The sequence below is a fragment of the Coregonus clupeaformis genome, chromosome 18 (assembly GCF_020615455.1).
Source record: "Coregonus clupeaformis isolate EN_2021a chromosome 18, ASM2061545v1, whole genome shotgun sequence".
NCBI lineage: Eukaryota > Metazoa > Chordata > Actinopteri > Salmoniformes > Salmonidae > Coregonus > Coregonus clupeaformis.
The window spans coordinates 9,556,569-9,577,387 of record NC_059209.1 but is presented as its reverse complement, the minus strand read 5'-3'; the positions used below and the strand labels follow the sequence as shown (position 1 = coordinate 9,577,387).

Sequence of the window (20,819 nt, the reverse complement as noted above, 5' to 3'; positions counted from 1 at the left end):
AGCTGAGTTTTTGACCAGAGCAGGCATATTTAATTACATTAATATTTTAGTGCTAGATGAAGCCACTCTGAGTTATGAAAGATACAGAGTTCACAGTAATGATTGTGTTTTTGTTTGTTTTCATGGGTTGGGCAAAAATCACAGGAAGGGAACATGTCAGTGATTCATTCCCAGGTTAAGACAACAGATGTTTGCTCTATACAGCCCATTTATATAATTGATTAGGGACCTGGGCTATACCCAACAGGCTTAGCTATCTGAGGACTTCTCACCTGTTTCACGCATGCATGCAAGCACACGCACACGCACACGCACACGCACACACACACACACACACACACACACACACACACACACACACACACACACACACACACACACACACACACACAGTTCAGATCATTAAAATACAAATGATGTACCAGATTGTCAGTGAAATTGTACCCTTTTTATTTAGTAATTATGTTATGTGACCCCCCTCAAAGGAATCTACAGTACAGTCACAGCTTACTAGGCAATGTAATGCAGAAGACCATTTCATGTGAGTTATCTTTCTCCCATCCCCCCATCCTCCCCCTGTCCTTGGCTGTGGCTCGGTCAGCCCGATCTCCTAAAAGGACTCCTTCTAAATGCCAGCATTCAGCTTGGATCGCCACAATCCAATTATCCAGACTCTAATCAATGGGGGGCGTTTCCAGCGGCGAGCCTGTCATTTGTAATAAAGTGGCGATATGATGGCATTCTGCAGCTGACAGCTGGGTGAAACCCTTCTGCTGGGGCCCGTTGGCTCCTCAGAGGGACTTGGCCCCCTGAATGGCGTGTCTGGAAATCCCTCAATGTGAACCTGGCAAGTTTTCCCAGAAATGATGGACAAAAGCTCCTTTAGTTATGAATGTCTGCGAGGCAGCATCTCTATTGAGCGCGGTGGTTTCCTGCTCACGCCGTGTGGTGTTACGGCCCCTACTGTAGTGTTGTTTGCAGGACTTAGCCTGGCAGAGCTTCCCCCTAACCACAAAGACCCTCCTTTATTGGTTCCCTGCAAAGCTGCAGAGCCCAATATGATGACATCATCATAAACAAGCATAATCATCAATTATGACAATACAAACATACAATATACATTCAAATTAAAAACATATACAGTCAGCAGATTTTGTTTGTTCACTTTCCCCATTAGTCCCATCCCACATGGAAAAATACTATGGTGTATACTATGGTAGGAATACTATAGTATTCACTGTAGTGGTTTTGCGGACGTTACTGTAGTATTCACTGTAGTATAATGTAGTATACCGTAGTATTTAAAAAATAATAATATATAGTGCATTTGGAAAGTATTCAGACCCCTTCACTTTTTCCACATTTTGTTAAGTTACAGCCTTATTCTAAAATGGATTAAATCGTTTTTTTCCCCTCATCAATCTACACATAATACCCCATAATGACAAAGCAAAAACAGGTTTTTAGATTTTTTTGCTAATTTATAACAAATAAAAATCGGAAATATCTCATTTACATAACTATGCAGACCCTTTACTCAGTACTTTGTTGAAACACCTTTGGCAGCGATTACAGCCTCAAGTCTTCTTGGGTATGACGCTACAAGCTTGGCACACCTGTATTTGGCCAGTTTCTCCCATTCTTCTCTGCAGATCCTCTCAAGCTCTGTGAGGTTGTATGGGGAGCGTCTCTGCACAGCTATTTTCAGGTCTCTCCAGAGATGTTTGATGGGTTCAAGTCCGGGCTCTGGCTGGGCCACTCAAGGATATTCAGACTTGTTCCGAAGCCACTCCTGCATTGTTTGGCTGTGTGCTTAGGGTCGTTGTCCTGTTGGAAGGTGAACCTTCGCCCCAGTCTGAGGTCCTGAGCCCTTTGGAGCAGGTTTTCATCAAGGATCTCTCTGTACTTTGCTCCGTTCATCTTTCCCTCGATCCTTCAAAAAACCTGTTTTCTTTGTCATTATGGGGTTTTGTGTGCAGATTGATGAGGAGAAAAAAAAGATTAAATCAATTTTAGAATAAGGCTGTAACTTAAACAAAATGTGGAAAAAGTGAAGGGGTTTGAATACTTTCCAAATGCGCTGTATATTATAGTAATTACTGTAGTGTTTTTGCGGACTGTAGTATACTGTAGCATTTACTGTAGTGTTTTTGCGGATTATAGTATTTACTGTAGTGTTTTTGGGGACATTACTGTGGTATTTACTAAAGAGTTTTTGTTTTATTATCTTTGACATAGAAGTGGGGGGCTTTCTCCTTGAGGAAACCTACTGGAGAAATATTTAAAGAGCACATTTTCCACAACCTGTAGGTAGGTAGGACTGAGTTATGAATGGAGAGTTCTTCTGCTTAGTTTTTTGTATTAATATTTTGTATATGTTGTAATTTTTAGTTTTAATTTAAAAAAGGATTTACAGTCTTGTTCCATCGCTGCAACTCCCGTACGGACTCGTGAGAGGCGAAGGTCGAGAGCCGTGCGTCCTCCGAAACCCAACCGAGCTGCTTCTTGACACAATGCCCGCTTAACCTGGAAGCCAGCCTCACCAATGTGTCAGAGGAAACACTGTACCCTGGCGACTGTGTCAGCGTGCACTGTGCCCGGCCCGCCACAGGAGATGCTAGTGCGCGATGGGACAAGAACATCCCTGCCGGCCAAACCCTCCCCTAACCTGGACAAAACTGGGCCAATTGTGCGCCGCCCCATGGGTCTCTCAGTCGCGGCCGGGTGCAACAGAGCCTGGACTCGAACCAGGATCTCTAGTGGCACAGCTAGCACTGCGATACAGTGCCTTAGACCAGTGGTTCCCCCCTTAGGGGGGCGCCAGAGTTTACAGGGGGGGCGCGTGATCTCATTTGCTTTGAGGTCAAACATGCCTAAAATGTTGCACTATAATTTAATTGTAAAATTAATACATTTAAAAATGATATTAAAAATCATATGTTTGCAATGCCAAGGCCAATCTAAAAAATAATAATAATGGCAGAGAAATGTAAAAGCGGTAATTCCCCGTAATTGACGTGTGTGCACGTCAATGACCAGCGTTCAATCAGTTTCAGCTAGCAGCTCGTTTTTCCTGCAGTCAGAGCATCACTATTTTATGAATAAAACAACATGTCTAAGAAATGTAAAAGTGCTGATGACTCATCATCAAAAAAGAAAGGAAGGCTATATCTCGAGAGTTATCTTAACTTCGGTTTTATTGAAGGACAGGACAGGACTCGGCCAGAATGTGTCATTTGTGGCGAGAAGCTAGCTAATGACAGCATGAAGCCAAGCAAAATACAACGACATCAGGAAACAAAACACCAGGAGACTATTGGTGAAGGTCAGGATTTTTTTGAGAGGAAGAAGCAGTTGGCACTATCAAAAAGATCTACAGACATCAGAAAAGCATTTGAAAGAGCAGGCAGTGATTTACACAGAGCCACGGAGGCGTCATTTGAGTGTTCGCTATTAACTGCCAAGGCTAAAAAGTTGCACAATATTGGAGAGCAGCTAATCAAACCTGCCTGCCTGAAAATTGTAGAGAGGCTGTGTGGCCCACAGGTGGTGGATAAAGTGAGAACCGTCCCACTCTCTGACAACACTGTCAAAGACAGAATTAATCAAATGGCTGGAGATTGTCAAAACCAGCTGCACGAGAAGCTTAGGAATGTTCCCTTTGCCATTCAGTTGGATGAAACAACAACAGTGTCAGACGAATCCGTGCTCATCGTTTATGTGCAAAATATTGACGGTGATGACTTGAAACAAGACATTCTTATGTCTACCAAACTAGCCACAACAACAACAGGCCAAGATATTTTTATAGCTATGGACTCATATCTCTCATCCAACAATCTGCCCTACGAGAATATTGTTGCATGCTGCACTGATGGGGCTACACCATTGATGGGCAAAAACAAGGGATTTAACAGCCGATTGAAGGAAAAAGCCCTGGGGTGCGCAATTTTCCACTGCATGCTTCATTGCCAAGCATTGGCCAGTAAAAAACTTTCGGAAGACCTTAGTAACACCCTGGCAACTGTTGTTAAAGTTGTAAACTTTATTAAGGCTCGCCCTACTAACAAGAGACTGTTTAACCAGCTGTGTGAGGATGAAGCGCATCAAACACTGCTGTTACACACAGAGGTGCGCTGGTTGTCACGTGGACAAGTGCTTGTGCGTTTTATGGAACTGCAGGAAAAAATAAAGGAATTCTTGCAAAATCACAATCGACCACTGTGCGAACAGCTGACTGATGCGTTTTGGATCAAAACGGCATACCTAGCGGATACATTCACTCTCTACAATGAGACAAACAAGCGGATGCAGGGTCCTGAATCAAACGTCATGCAGTGCAAAGACTCTCTCAACGCTTTTGTGCGGAAACTGGAGTACAGAGTTGGAAAATGTCAAAAGGGGAGCTACAACAATCTCCACTGCTGATGAAACAGTCTGGTGGCACTGTGCCTGCGTCTTTACGCACTGAGTTTACCAGGCACATGAACATGCTTCGGGAGGAAATTAAATCCAGTTTTGCCGATGTTGACGAATATTTACGTCATTTAGCAGACACTCTTATCCAGAGCAACTTACAGTTAGTGAGTGCATACTGGCCCCCCGTGGGAATCGAACCCACAACCCTGCCGTTGCAAACGCCATGCTCTACCAACATCCCTGCCGGCCATTCCCTCCCCTACCCTGGACCAATTGCGCGCCGCCCCATGGGTTTCCCAGTTGCGGCCGGCTATGACAGAGCCTGGATTCAAACCAGGATCTCTAGTGGCACAGCTAGCACTGCGATGCAGTGCCTTAGACCACTGCATCACTCGGGAGACCAGAATACTTATCAAAGGAACGGATACAAAAAAGGTTGGGAACCACTGCCTTAGACCACTGCGCCACTCGGGAGGCCCACACTTCTGCTCTTTTCTATAACCTGTAGGGAGCACAATATGTGACCCAACGTATCTTTTCAGTCGTATGTTTTTATTTTATTTTTTACATTGGATAAAAGTACAGACCCAGAGCTTCAAAATGGCATATCATACACAGCAGTTGGAGGAAACATGGGGAAGTAATGCTGCTTTAAAAGTTGATAAATGTATAATTCTATTTAGGGCAAAAGTGCATTCAAACATTTTGCTGTGATTTTCACACTTGCTCTACATTCATCTTTGGTAAACATATACTTAGAAAAGGAATACTTTCACCAAATTGCCCAAATGTGTTCTCTGAACATTGTCTCACCAAGTTACCCCATTAGGCAAACCATTTACAGTATTAAATTGCCTATTGTTGTATAATAAAGATAACCTTTCACATTGAACAGCTACAGTGCTGTTCTTTGTTTAAGCCCATTACACCCTCTAAAGCCTTAGATGCACCCATTTCTTGAAGAATTCACATTGGAACACATGAGAATAAGGCCATGTGCTAAAGCAGTGAGATAGTGCTTAAAAAAACAAAGAAAATATTTCAACAATAAAATACTTTTTTAATTTCAAGTGCTAAAAGTAGTAGCCTACAATTAGGAAACACTTAAAACACATAAAGGTAAAAACAATATCTAGACTTATATAATAACATCCTTTTAGTAACTTTGGTTCAGGTCATGTTATGATATGAACAAAGGAATCTAGCCAGAGAGCATTTTTCTGTCCTGCTCTTTGGAGCAGGTCATATAATGTCCATGGCCTTTTCATTGCAAAAGTCCTGATCTTCTAAGAAAATATATGGTTGCCGGTTTGTGTCCAGTCCGGGGGATGCTTTCACCTCTCTGGGAGGAAGGACGTCAACATTGCACAGAAGCTGAAACCTGGTTCCATCTGAGTGAAAGCTCCTTAGCCACAACAACACCAGGCTCCAGACAATTAAAGCTGTAAAGGAGGAATGCAGACAAAAATAGACAAGACATTAAAACTCTGCATACCAGCAATAATATTATTTGACCCCCAAGTACAAGCAATAAGCTCAAAGTACAAAGACAAAATACCTGAAGTGTTGCTTGTTCGCTCTCGATCATCTCGTTGTACTAGTGGCGGAGAGCAGGTTTATGCTGAAAGTCAAATTCCAGAAAAATAGGTTAAAACATGAATTAATTAATGTCCTATAGCTTGTTATTGCCTGTTGAGTGCTGTACTAAAATGCCCTGTACACACTTAACCTGATTCCAGCCCAACAATGGCAATGCAGACACAAGATAACTAGCTAGATTTAGCAAACATTTAGCTTAATAATTACCAGCTGGCTATGTGTAAATGGTATCCATCTAGCTAGCCAGTTAGGTGAACATTTAAAAAAACGACCTCGAAATCTGTAATCCAATAGCTAGCTAACTATTTAACTATAATTTCATCGTGGCTAGCTAGCTAGCCAACTTAGCTTGTGTCCCTATAACGTAACATGGGGTTTGATTAGCTTGCTAATCAATTAGTATTCGCACCACAGTGGCTATATTCGGTAGTTAACTAGTTAAACAGGACAAACATGAAAAAGATTATCATTATGTCATGCATGCCTTAACACATCAGCAATCAACATTAACAACAGAATGCAACTGGCCATTACATTTACATTTTAGTCATTTAGCAGACGCTCTTATCCAAAGCGACTTACAGTTAGTGAGTATCTGTCCATAGGACCACTTTAAGCCGTACACTCCACAGAGCTGGGCTTTATGGAAGAGTGGCCAGAAAAAAGCTGTTGCTTAAAGAAAAAAATAAGCAAACATGTTTGGTGTTCGCCAAAAGCCATGTGGGAGACTCCCCAAACATATGGAAGAAGGTACTCTGGTCAGATGAGACTAATATTGAGCTTTTTGGCCATCAAGGAAAATGCTATGTCTGGCGCAAACCCAACACCTCTCATCACCCCGAGAACACCATCACCACAGTGAAGCATGGTGGTGGCATCATCAAGCTGTGGGGATGTTTTTCATCGGCAGGGACTGGGAAACTGGTCAGAATTGAAGGAATGATGGATGGCGCTAAATACAGGGAAATTCTTGAGGGAAACCTGTTTCAGTCTTCCAGAGATTTGAGACTGGGACAGAGGTTCACCTTCCAGCAGAACAATGACCCTAAGCATACTGCTAAATCAACACTTGAGTGGTTTAAGGGGAAACATTTAAATGTCTTGGATTGGCCTAGTCAAAGCCCAGACCTCAATCCAGTTGAGAATCTGTGGACTTAAAGATTGCTGTACACCAGCGGAACCCATCCAACTTGAAGGAGCTGGAGCAGTTTTGCCTTGAAGAATGGGCAAAAATCCCAGTGGCCAATCTTATAGAGACATACCGCAAGAGACTTGCAGCTGTAATTGCTGCAAAAGGTGGCTCTACAAAGTATTGACTTGGGGGGGTGAATAGTTATGCACGCTCAAGTTTTCTGTTTTTTTGTCTTATTTCTTGTTTGTTTCACAAAAAAATTATTTTGCATCTTCGTGTTGTGTAAATCAAATGATACAAAACCCCAGAAGATCCATTTTAATTCCAGGTTGTAAGGCAACAAAATAGGAAAAATGCCAAGGGGGGTGAATACATTCGCAAGCCACTGTAGATGCACATAGCGTATTGTCCCTGATAGGCCTACATCTAATTTAAGATAGCCTACCAAGCCTAGGCAAGATGTAAGATGAACGATTTAGCAGCTTGCGTAGTTCAAATTGACAGAATAATTTATTCAACATGAAAAGCGAGGCGATTTCGAGGTAAGAAGTGCTTCCAGTTGCCCAATAGCCTGCTGGAATAGGCTACTGAGGATGGGGTCGTAATTTCAATCACTTAATCAAATATTAAAATATGGATATGAACTGAATAGGCCTATGCTTGTCAACAAGCATGTTCTTTTGACCTGTAGCCTAATCTGACTTCTAACAACATCTGATCGGCAATTGCGATAGAACTGTGACCATGATCAGTGGCCAAGAGTATGCAAAGCTGTCATCAAGGCAAAATGTGGCTTTTTGAAGAATCTAAAATCTAAAATATATTTTGATTTGTTCAACACTTTTTTGGTTACTACATGATTCCATATGTGTTATTTCATAGTTTTTATGTCTTCACTATTATTCTACAATGTAGAAAATAGTAAAAAATAAAGAAAAACCCTGGAATGAGTAGGTGTGTCCAAACTTTTGACTGGTACTGTATATATTATTATTATTATTATTATATATTAAATAAATAAAAAAAAGTACAAAAAATTGATTTGCAATGACTCCAGTAATATCGTCATTTCAACATATTTATTGTATACAATGGTAGGCTACAGTAGCCTACATAGGCATATAAATTAATAGCCTACTTGATGGCCAACAGATGCAAATGTATCATTCTCCACATTTAATATCAGTTTCATTGTGGACTTTTTCCCATAACAGAAGCATGTGATGGAGTTACATAACTCGAGACCCAAGAACTGAGCATGGGTAAAACCCTTCGCTTGATATGGTTTTCCATAAGCATAGTCGACATTACAATGCGGTTTAAACCACCTCAGAGCAAATGTATCTAATGCGCTCTAGAGTGCTTAAAGTCGTTTTCCTGTGCTTTGTCACTGTTATGTCTTGATGCGCATCAGCGCGTTAATATGTTTTATGGAAAAATCTCCATAATGACAATCTAAATAACTGGTGACAATTCTGTAGTATTTACTACAGTGTTTTTTGGGGGGGATAATACTGTAGTATTTACAGTAATATTCTACAGTATACTACAAAATTATATACTAAGTACTACACATGATCGAGGGTATAGTATAGTATTCTACAGTATACTACAGTTTACTACAGCATTCTATAGTAAGTACTGTAGTATTCTGTAGTAAACTGTAGTATTTTTTTATGTGGGATGTCTAGGATTGATGTGTCTTGCCAGCCACTTTAATGATTCATACTTTACATAGGCTGCTGTTGTGACACTATGATCCTCTGCCAAGCAGCAGATACAAAGCAGACCCTCCCACTGCAGCATCCCGCATCTCATTCATTAAATAAATAAACTGCAAATAATCCACCCATCTAACTCTTTTGTTGGGAGAGGGCAATTTGACAGGCCAAATTGGTCAATAAATTAATAAACTGCCCAGAAACAATGAGACCAAGGCAATCTAAAAAAGCCAGTGCTTTATTACTTGTGTTTTATAGTCTCTATAAAATATGGTGCAAGGACTGGCCAAAAAAGCTTTCCCTGGTTTAATGTTTTGGTTGACATCAGAATCTCCCCTAACTGGTCCATACAGCTCCATAAGCATTCAGCCTGCCAAGATGAAAATACTTTAAAAGACAGCTTTTTTCTCAACTCTATTTAAAGCCTGAACATCAATAAATAATCTGATCATCAAACCACACTTTCTCTATGTTCATGTCTTTCCTGTCTTCCTGTGTGTGTGTGTGTGTGTGTGTGTGTGTGTGTGTGTGTGTGTGTGTAGTACTCTCTACCTCCCCTGTGGTAATTGTCCGAAGCACAGACACAGCTTTCAGTCCTCTGAAAGGAAGAGCTTGGCCTCTTGTTCTGAAAATGCCTTCCCACAATGCACAGCCAGAGTAGAGATAATAACTTTAATTTATTTAACATATTTCCTCTTTAACCTCAATCTTGGTCTTTCAGAATCACCCCAATTTATCCTGTCACCATAATGGCACTTTTCCATCCTGATCTTCCTGAGTGGGAGAATGAGTTGCTCCTGACCAGCCAACCAGAGGGAACCTGATTGTGCTAAGCGCCACTGGGCCCCCACCTCCTCCGCACAGACGCGGAATACAAATCAGCCTACTGCTACTCCCATCATATTGATTTGAATCACATTCAGGATGGTAATGATTTCGGCCTTTCTCTTTTTGAAAAGCGCCCTCACCGATTCTCCCACAGACAGATCAGTCTGTCTTTCTTCAATGGTAGCGCCTGGGTGGGATGACTTCATCTCTCCAGACAGTATGTGTGTTTGGAGTTCAGCTGGCCCACACAGACAGCCACAGACAGGCTTTACTGTAGGTGTGAAAGCCCCTCTTCCCCAGGGCACCTGGCTGGGGAGGGGAGGATGCTACTTCCAGGCCCCGTGTTGGCCCTTGATCAATCCAATCTGCACTGACCGCAGTGGTCAGAAGGGGCGGGTCCAGGAGCGAGAACCCCAACAACAATCCACGCCAAACATTCTTCTTCTTCCTATTGATCATCGTGTCAAAAATATTCCAGGAGAGGTAGTGCAATGGTGGATTCTCAGGGCCAGACCACCCCTTCCTCCCCCAACACAGTTACCAATAGCTTGGAGAGTTGGACTCTATTCACTTTTGACCTCTGTGGAAGTGATTGGAAGGCGTCTTTGGTTATGTGAATGTTGATTCACGGTTAATATTTGCATTGTGTGATTCGGTCCTTGTGTCTACGGTAAACACCCTCAGTACTTTGTTCTCCATTGATTGGAGGACATGTCTCCCCACTTCCTCCCCTCGTTTCCTCTCCTCCGCTCTCCCCCCCTTTTCAGATATCTCATCCCCTTAGTGCCAACTAACTGGTGATCATCCATCACCATGGCAGCGATTAGAACCCCCAGGTGTTGACGTCTGGGATGGCCTGTCAGTCAGCGGCCTGAGTAAACGCGGTGATCTCACTGACACTGGGGCTGTAAATTCAAATCAAATCAAATGTTATTTGTCACATGCGCCGAATACAACAGGTGTACCTTACAGTGAAATGCTTACTTACTAGCCCTTAACCAACAATGCAGTTCAAGAAATAGAGTTAAGAAAATATTTACTAAATAAAGTAAAAAATAGTAACACATTTTACATTACATTTTAGCAGACGCTCTTATCCAGAGCGACTTACAGGAGCAATTAGGGTTAAGTGCCTTGCTCAAGGGCACATCGACAGATTTTTCACCTAGTCGGCTCGGGGATTAGAACCAGAGACCTTTCGGTTACTGGCACAATGCTGTTAACCACTAAGCTACCTGTCACTTGTTAAATCCACTTCAGTCAGTGTAGATGAAGGGGAGAAGACAGGTTAAAGAAGGATTTTTAACACAATAAAATAACAATAACGAGGCTATATACAGGGGGTACCAGTACCGAGTCAATGTGCGGGGGTACAGGTTAGTCGAGGTAACTTGTACATGTAGGTAGGGGTAAAGTGACTGAAGTGATAGAACATTTCCCACGGGGGGCCAGTATGAAAAATGTATGCACTCACTAATTGTAAGTCGCTCTGGATAAGAGCATCTGCTAAATGACTAAAATGTCAAATGTAAAATAAACAGCGAGCAGCAGCAGTGTAAAAACAAAGGGGGGGAGGTGTCAATGTAAATTGTCCGGGTGCCATTAGATTAATTATCAGCAGTCTTATAGCTTGGGGGTAGAAGCTGTTAAGGAGCCTTTTGGACCTAGACTTGGTGCTCCAGTACCGCTTGCTGTGCGGTAGCAGAGAGAACAGGTGACTGGAGTCTTTTACAATTTTTTGGGCCTTCCTCTGACACCGCCTAGTATGTAGGTCCTGAATGGCAGGAAGCTTGGCCCCAGTGATGTACTGGGCCGTATGAATTATCCTCTGTAACGCCTTACGGTCGGATGCCGAGCTGTTGCCATACCAGGCGGTGATGCAACCTGTCAAGATGCTCTCGATGGTGAAGCTGTATAACTTTTTGAGGATCTGGGGAACTGTGCCAAATCTTTTCAGTCTCCTGAGGGGGAAAAGGCGTTGTCGTGACCGCTTCACGACTGTCTTGTTGTGTTTGGACCATGATAGTTTGTTAGTGATGTGGACCTGATAGTTTGTTGGTGAAATTACACCGGAATTGATGATAAAAGGAAGAATCCCTGTAAGTTTGCACTCGTTATCTAACATTCACTTCTCCTCTGTTCCTCTGGGCCCTGGGAGGGTCAGCGGGTGAACAAGGAGAGAGGTGTGATGAGCTTTAATGAAAACCTTCAACTGCCAAGTAATAGGAGTGAACCTCAGTTGCCCTTCTGAGCAGGGAATATGTCAGACGAATAGGGTTTGATCATTGCATTTGTACGAATAACACACTGTACTTGAGATGGCCTTCAAAAATGTGAATACCCCAGAGAGAATTTCACCCAGATTACGTCAAGCATGCTTGTTTTTGACAACTGACCTCTTCAATGTTTAGTTTGACAGTTTCTTGCAACTAGAAAACCCTCTCCTCCCTCCATCAATGTATATGTTTTGCATTACCCCAAATAAAATAAACGGCCTGATAATACATTTTTGAGTTGGCAAAGTTTTTCACACATCTCTATTGTAGGGTGTGACGTCATACCGTGCTAGAACAAAATAGCCCCATGTTTTCGTATAACACAGTCGTCCCACTGGCGAACCACCATTAGGCCCTCGCCATCAGCTCGTGAAGCGGCAACACTTCCGCTATTTTCTAAAGGAGGAAACATGTAGGAAAAGCATGGAACCAAGGATCTCGACAGGCCTTTTTACTCATTCTCCCGTATAGCCCGGCATTGTATTTGGACAGTGCAGACCACTTTGCTCCCTTTTTACGGCTTTTAGCAGGAAACCTCAAGAGGGAGGTGGAGGGAGGTGAGAAGGGGATTGGGGTCAGGGATAAGGACCAAGGAGAGGAGGGGAGAGGAGGGGAGACAGGGTTGGATTAGAAAGGCAGAAGAGCAGCTTGGGAATAGAGTGTGTGAGTATACCGCTTTCACTGTAAACCAGTAATGGTGCTCTCTCTCCCTCTGTTGACTCTCTTTTGGGAGATATTGGCTGAAATAAAATGTTGCTGTGAGTAAGGTATAGTCTATACTATCTGTTGGGGATCTATAAAGGGTATTACAATAAGGTAGATGACATACACTCAGTGTACAAAACATTAAAACAGGCTGACCAGGTGAATCCAGGTGAAAGCTATGATCCCTTATTGATGTCACTTGTTAAATCCACTTCAGTCAGTGTAGATGAAGGGGAGGAGACAGGTTAAAGAAGGATTTTTAAGCCTTGAGACAATTGAGACATGGATTGTGTATGTGTGCCATTCAGAGGGTGAATGGGCAAGACAAAAGATTTAAGTGCCATTGAACGGGGTATGGTAGTAGGTGCCAGGCGCATCGGTTTCAAGAACTGCATTGCTGCCGGGGTTTTCATGCTCAATAGTTTCCCATGAGTATCAAGAATGGTCCACCACCCGAAGGACATCCAGCGAAGTTGACACAAATGTGGGAAGCATTGGAGTCAACATGGGCCAGCATCCCTGTGGAACGCTTTCGACACCTTGTAAAGTCCATGGCCGAATTGAGGCTGTTCTGAGGGCAAAAGGGGAAGTGCAACTCAATATTAGGAAGGTGTTCCTAATGTTTGGTATACTCAGCACCTTCAGAAAGTATTCAAACCCCTTGACTTTGTTGTGTTACAGCCTGAATTAAAATGGATTAAATTGAGATTTTGTGTCACTGATCTACACACCATACCCCATAATGTCAAAGTGGAATTATGTTTATAGAAATGTTTATAAATTCATGAAAAATGAAAAGCTGAAATGTCTTGAGTCAATAACTATTCAACCCTTTTGTTTTGGCAAGCCTAAATAAATTCAGGAGTAAAAATGTGCATAACAAGTCACATACGTTGCATGGACTCATTCTTTGTGCAATAATAGTGTTTAACATGATTTTTAAATGACTACCCCATCTTTGTAGCCCACACATAAAATTATCTGTAATGTCCCTCAGTCGAGCAGTACATTTCAAGCACAGATTCAACCACAAAGACCAGGGAGGTCTTCCAATGGTTCGCAAAGAAGGGCACCTATTGGTAGATGGAAAAAAAAAGTGGGAAAAATAAGCAGACATTGAACATCCCTTTGAGCATGGTGCAGTTATTAATTACAATTTGGATGGTGTATCAATACAACCAGTCACTACAAAGATACAGGCGTCCTTCTTAACTCAGTTGCCGGAGAGAAAGGAAACCGCTCAGGGATTTCACCATGAGGCCGATTGTGACATTTAAACAGTTACAGAGTTTAATGGCTGTGATAGGAGGGAACTGAGGATGGATCAACAACATTGTAGTTACTCCACAATACTAACATAAATGACAGAGTGAAGAGAAGGAAGCCTGTATTGAATAAAAATATTCCAAAACATGCATCCTGTTTACAATAAGTAATACTGCAAAAAATGTGGCAAAGAAATTAACTTTTTGTCCTGAATACAAAGCATTATGTTTGGGCAATCAAACACATCACTGAGTATCACCTTTCATATGTGACCGACCGGCTCTATTCGGTCTAATGTAGCAAATTTGGAAATTGTGTTTTTTACATTGGATAAAAGTAGAGACTCAGAGCTAGAAAAGTGTATATCATACACTACAGTTGAGGAACAACTGGAAAGTAATTCTGCTTTGAAAGTTGATAAACTTGTAAAATCACTTTTTGGGAAAATGGCCCTTGAATGTTTTGGTACACATACTGGAGAGCTCTTATTTGTCTACACCCATTCAGCATCGTTCACACCCTCTTAAGCTTTAGCCCCACCCATCTTTTTAAGGATTCACATGTGAGACCATGTACTAAACAACCAAAGATTTCAAGACTAAAGGCTGGTTTATACTATGGTAGACCAATCCGAACTCATCTCTCGGCATGTCCAGCCCACTCATTATCTCAGCCAATCATGGCTAGTGGGAAGGTTGCTGTCTTTTTCCGTGGCTAAACCAACTAGGCTCATAATTTAACAATTGTATTTGTATTTACAAATGGCATACAAGTTTATTATTAAGGCACATGAAAGTTCACATGTTCCATAAGGCATTTCTGCCCCAAAACGCATTTTGATAAATAAAAAACGTTTACATTCAAATGGCTCTGCTGTTAAGTAGTGACGCGCGACATACACCTAGTTTCCTGAAACTAGTCACAGATTTTCAAGCATGAAACTAAGCACAGGCAAAATCCTAGAGGAAAACTTGGTTCAGTCTGCTTTCCAACAGACACTGGCAGTCAAATTCACCTTTCAGCAGGACAATTACCTAACACACAAGGCTAAATATGCTGTATACTGGAGTTGCTTACCAAGATGACATTGAATGTTCCTGAGTGGCCTAGTTACAGTTTTGACTTAAATCGTCTTGGAAATGTATGGCAAGACTTGAAAATGGCTCTATTGCAATGATCAACATCCAACTTGACAGAGCTTGAATACTTTTTTGGGGAATAATGGGCAAATATTGTACAATCCAGGTGTGCAAAGCAATTAGAGACTTGCCCAGAAAGACTCACAGCTGTAATCGCTGCCAGATGTGATTCTAACATGTATTGACAGGGGGTTGAATACTTATCTATTCAAGATATATTAGTGTTTTATTTTCCTTTTTTTTTTAAATGGTGTTCCTCTTTGACATTCAAGTATTTTGTGTAGATCGTTGATAAAACAAAAATACAATTAAATCAATTTTAATCCCACATTGTAACACAACAAAATGTGGAAAAAGTCAAGGGGTGTGAATGTGTTCTGAAGGCACTGTACCTTTATAGTTGAATTACCTATTTACATTTTCACTGGTGTATTCCTACCATGCACTTTTAGTTTTCCACCCGTACACTCTCACTGTAGAAAACCCTCTCTCTGGTCCAGGGGAGACACAAACTTTGTAGCATGTACTGCTAAAGTAGGCTACCATCCCCCGCCTCAGCCTGACTTCTTTGCCCAGTGGCATAGTGCACTTCACACCTCTCATTGTAAGGATCAGGTTGCCCGGGTTACCTGACCTTTCGGTTGCAGGCCCAACACTCTTAACTGCTAGGCTATTTGCCGCCCATTTTACCTACACTGCCTTGCAAAAGTATTCATCCCCTTTGGTGTTTTTCCTATTTTGTTGCATTACAACCTGTAATTTAAATTGATTTTTATTTGGATTTCATGTAATGGATATACACAAGATAGTCCAAATTGGTGAAGTGAAATGAAAAAAATTACTTATTTCAAAAAATTCTAAAAAAGAAATAACAGAAAAGTGGTGCGTGCATATATATTCACCCCCTTTGCTATGAAGCCCCTAAATAAGATCTGGTGCAACCAATTACCTTCAGAAGTCACATAATTAGTTAAATAAAGTCCACCTGTATCTCAGTATATATACACCTGTTCTGAAAGGCCCCAGAGTCTGCAACACCACTCAGCAAGGGGCACCACCAAGCAAGCGGCACCATGAAGACCAAGGAGCTCTTCAAACAGGTCAGGGACAAAGTTGTGGAGAAGTACAGATCAGGGTTGGGTTATAAAAAAATATCAGAAACTTTGAACATCCCACGGAGCACCATTAAATCCATTATTAAAAAATTGAAAGAATATGGCATCACAACAAACCTGCAAAGAGAGGGCCGCCCACCAAAACTCACGGACCAGGCAAGGAGGGCATTAATCAGAGAGGCAACAAAGAGACCAAAGATTACTCTAAGCTGTACGGAAGAGTGGCCAGAAAAAACCATTGCTTAAAGAAAAAAATAAGCCAACACTTTTGGTGTTTGCCAAAAGGCATGTGGGAGACTCCCCAAACATATGGAAGAAGGTACTCTGGTCAGATGAGACTAATATTGAGCTTTTTGGCCATCAAGGAAAATGCTATGTCTGGCACAAACCCAACACCTCTCATCACCCCGAGAACACCATCACCACAGTGAAGCATGGTTGTGGCATCATCAAGCTGTGGGGATGTTTTTCATCGGCAGGGACTGGGAAAATGGTCAGAATTGAAGGAATGATGGATGGCGCTAAATACAGGGAAATTCTTGAGGGAAACCTGTTTCAGTCTTCAAGAGATTTGAGACTGGGACAGAGGTTCACCTTCCAGCAGAACAATAACCCTAAGCATACGTCTAAATCAACACTTGAGTGGTTTAAGGGGAAACATTTAAATGTCTTGGATTGGCCTAGTCAAAGCCCAGACCTCAATCCAGTTGAGAATCTGTGGACTTAAAGATTGCTGTACACCAGCGGAACCCATCCAACTTGAAGGAGCTGGAGCAGTTTTGCCTTGAAGAATGGACAGAAATTCCAGTGGCTAGATGTGCTTATAGAGACATACCCCAAGAGACTTGCAGCTCTTGGGGGGGGGAGGGGGTTGAATAGTTATGCACGCTCAAGTTTTCTGTTTTTTTGTCTTATTTCTTGTTTGTTTCACAAAAAAAGTATTTTGCATCTTCAAAGTGGTAGGCATGTTGTGTAAATCAAATGATACAAACCCCCCAAAAATCTATTTTAATTCCAGGTTGTAAAGGCAACAAAATAGGAAAAATGTCAAGGGGGGTGAATACTTTCGCAAGCCACTGTATATTCTAAACCAGGGATGGGCAACAGGTGGCCCCCCTTTTAAAGGCCCTCGGATACATTTTTAGGAACTCAGTCAGGTTCTCTGTCATGGATCTCCCCGGTACTGCTGCTCATTCCGTTCACCAGTTCTGGAGGTCTACGTCACCGGCTTTCTAGGCGTCACTGACATGGATCATTACCACCAACCCCAGACTGTCTTGTCTCATTACCCACACCTGGTTCCCATTCCCCCCTGATTAGTATGTGTATATATGTTCCCTCTGTTCTCTATTGTCCTTGTCGATTGTTGTCCCATGTCCGTTGGTCTCATGAGTACCGTGTATAGTGCTTTTGTTGTTTACGGGTCTCGTCCCGTGTATTGTGTAGAGGTTACACCTCGCTCTTTGTTTGTGTTACATCCCTTTTGTATATATATACGTGTTTATGTTGGGTGGAGTAAATTAAACCCCATATACGTATTCCTGCACCTGTCTTCAAATCATTATACAACGTGATACAATAATCGACCCATAAAAATGGAGACATCGGGAAAGGCTGAGCTGGTGACCATCGTAGAGACAGTCCTGCATCACGAGAACTGTCTCTCCAGACTCGGCAGTGCCATGGATAGCATGCTGGCAACCATCCTGCGGTTGGAGGGGAAAGTACAGTCCCTCCAGTCTCCAGCACTGGTTCCGGCACCAGCCCCCACACCACCACTACCTGCCTTCGTTCCATCTGAGCCGGTCAGCGGAATATCCCTGTCCCTCCCGGAGCACTTTGACGGCACGCCAGCGAGATGCAAGGGATTCCTTCTGCAATGCGACCTGTACATCGCTCGCTATGCCGAGGCTGTCTCCAGGAGAGACAGGGTTGCCACTGTCATTTCGGCACTGACCGGACAGTCCCTGGACTGGGGTGCTGCGGTTTGGGAAACGGGAGGACCCGAGGTCAGGTCCTACGAGAGCTTCACCCTCCTCTTCCGCTCGGTGTTTGATCATCCTGTGGAGGGCCGAGAGGGGGGTGAGCGTCTACTCCGACTACGCCAGTGATCTATGACCGCCTCGGAGTTCGCCCTGGAGTTCCAGATCATTGCGGCCTCCACCAGATGGAACGAGTTGGCTCTGGTCACCGTGTTCTGCAACGGACTATAAGAGGAGATACAGATGAAGTTAGCATGCTGTGATGACAACCTGTCACTCGACCAGTTCATCAGCATGGCGATCCGGTTGGAGAACCTCCTGCGGTCCGGACGAAGACCTGCGTGGAATCTGGAGCCCATGGCTACACCTGCTCCATGGCCAGAGCCGATGGAGGTGTGCTCTGCACATTTGCCCGAGGCAGTGCATAGGAGAAGGAGGAATCTGGCCTCTGCTCCTATGGTGGAGAAAGGGGTCATTTCTCCCCGACCTGCCATCTATCCACTAATAGGCGAGGAGGTGACATGCCAGGCAATTCCCCTGCTCCAACCCAGGCAGAGGAGAGGCAGGAAGAGGAGACTCCCATCATCCCTCCATTCCATATCATCATGCCAGTGGTGTGGGTCGTGGACGCCGATATACAGCAGGCCCTGCGTATAGAACCCACACCTGCACAGTGCCTGCAGAACCGTGCCTATGTGCCCACGGGTGTGCGGGACCGCCTCCTTTCCTTGGCGCACACGCCGCCTATGTTGGGTCATCCTGGGATACGCCGTACCATCGCCTGCCTGACTGAGAAGTACTGGTGGCCCACCTTGGCTAGGGACGTCCGGGTTTACGTCTCTTCCTGCTCCATCTGTGCCCAGTCTAAGACACCCAGACACCTCCCTTATGGAAAGTTCCTTCACCTGCCGGTTCCACAACGACCCTGGTCTCACCTCTCGGTGGACTTTGTCACTGACCTTCCCCCCTCCCAGGGGAACACCACCATTCTTGTCATTATGGACCGGTTTTCCAAAGCTTGTCGCCTCCTTCCTCTGCCTGGGCTCCCGTCAGCCATGCAAACCACGGAGGCTTTTTATACGCACGTCTTCCGGCACTACGGGATCCCGGAGGACATTGTGTCAGACCGTGGTCCTCAGTTCACTTCACGCGTATGGAAAGCGTTCATGGAATGCCTGGGGGTCACGGTCAGTATTCACCTCCAAGTACCGTCCTCAAGCTAATGGGCAGGTGGAGAGGGTCAATCAGGAAGTGGGCAGGTTCCTGAGGTGTTACTGTCCCGGATCCTCCCGGTACTGCTGCTCATTCCGTTCACCATTTCCGGAGGTCTACGTCACCGGCTTTCTAGTCGTCACTGACATGGATCATTACCACCAACCCCGGACTGTCTTGTCTCATTACGCACACCTGGTTCCCATTTCCCCCTGATTAGTATGTGTATATATGTGCCCTCTGTTCCCCATTGTCCTTGTCGATTAATGTCCGTTGGTCTCGTGAGTACCGTGTATAGTGCTCTTGTTGTTAACGTGTCTCGTCCCATGTATTGTGTAGAGGTTACACCTCGCTCTTTGTTTGGGTTACATCCCTTTTGTATGTATATATATATATATATATATATACGTGTTTGTGTTGGGTGGTGTAAATAAAACTCCTTATACGTGCAGCATTTTAATCAATTTCTTCATTCCCTGCGCTAATGTTATCATTTACACACTGTGTCACGTTTCTTTTGTCTTAGTATGCCTCTATTTCAAAAAAATGACTTCCTTGACAGAATATTTATTCTCCTCTTTGACTGTGCATTTTATTGGGGTCTGTGCTCCCGAAGATGTTGACTGTTTTTGCGCTTACCAGTTAACTAGCAGTATTATGCTGTTAGCAGCCATTGGCTAGCAGTTTCTGATTGACATAATTTTTTCGAGTCATTACGGAATTATGTAATATAGCGAATCAAACATTAAACCTTGTAAATAGTTCATGGTAACCTCGTAAACAATTCATTTAGTGTGCTGTTGCCCAGCTATTAAAAGGGACTGGCGGCTGTGTGAGACTGCGTTTAACTTGTAATCATGGTCGAATTACCAGCTGGGGGGCCCCCATTGATTTTGTTTGTCAGTCTCACTTAGAAATCGTATTAAAAACTGCAAACATTTCTCTCCACCCTGTGGCAAAATGTGTAGAATTGCAGGAAATTAGCTATACAATTGCAAGATCTTCACACATACACATACATATACAAACTCACTTGTCACACACAAAGCCTCCTTCTGCCCCAAATAATGAGGTGACTTTTTTAAAAACAGCATACCAACCACTCCAGTTTATGTAATTAAAAACAGCCACACATTTTTCAAGCTGCTGCCACAGAATGCCTTAAATGCCAATACACTTGTGCTGTTTAGCATGAAGGCCCACTCTGGAGGGAGCTGATTGCCTTATGAGTTTTAATGTCAGGGAGCCTTTCATATGGGACTTGTAGTTCAAACCTCTACCTACTTTTATTGGAGGAAGATTAATGATTTCACTGCCGGACCATAAAAACAGCCACAACTCCCCTCCTCTTAATTGAATGAAGTCCTCTGTATGGTATTTGTGACAGACGTGAATGTAGAAACAGTGGAATACGTGTGCTGGGAC

The 20,819-nt window shown here is 43.2% G+C and overlaps 1 protein-coding gene and 1 non-coding gene across 4 annotated transcripts in view; one reads left to right on the top strand and one right to left on the bottom strand.

The window, feature by feature from the left end:
* grid2 (glutamate receptor, ionotropic, delta 2) overlaps positions 1 to 20,819 on the top strand; it is a 577,776-nt gene that overhangs the window by 87,147 nt on the left and 469,810 nt on the right. The window lies entirely within an intron of this gene.
* LOC121531002 lies at positions 2,244 to 2,296 on the bottom strand. Its single transcript, XR_005994090.1, has one exon. It is a non-coding gene; the product is annotated as a U7 small nuclear RNA (small nuclear RNA).